General features: G+C 36.5%; 1 protein-coding gene across 1 annotated transcript in view; it reads left to right on the forward strand.

Annotated features, from left to right (window-relative positions):
* Positions 1 to 263, forward strand: part of LOC119588965 (cGMP-inhibited 3',5'-cyclic phosphodiesterase A-like) — a 64,821-nt gene that overhangs the window by 57,875 nt on the left and 6,683 nt on the right. The gene's annotated exons all lie outside the window — the stretch shown is intronic.

Raw genomic sequence — 263 nt, forward strand, 5'->3', positions numbered from 1 at the left:
TGCATGGAAATAGTTGCGCAACATTGTAAGTTTAACACGCCTGCATGAGAGGCAACCAAAAGTATTCTTTTCCTGAGAGCACTTGGCCATGTGAGTTAATATATCTGCGTGATAGGATACGCTTATTCTATCTTATCAAGCTCCTTCTTAAATATGCCGGGACAGATATGCTGTATACGTGCTTCTATACGTGTCAGTATGATTTATTTTGCATAAATTTCACGGGAAGTATATTTTCCTATATAGTTATTATCATTGTTGTT

This window comes from Penaeus monodon, chromosome 24 (genome assembly GCF_015228065.2).
Source record: "Penaeus monodon isolate SGIC_2016 chromosome 24, NSTDA_Pmon_1, whole genome shotgun sequence".
Lineage (NCBI taxonomy): Eukaryota > Metazoa > Arthropoda > Malacostraca > Decapoda > Penaeidae > Penaeus > Penaeus monodon.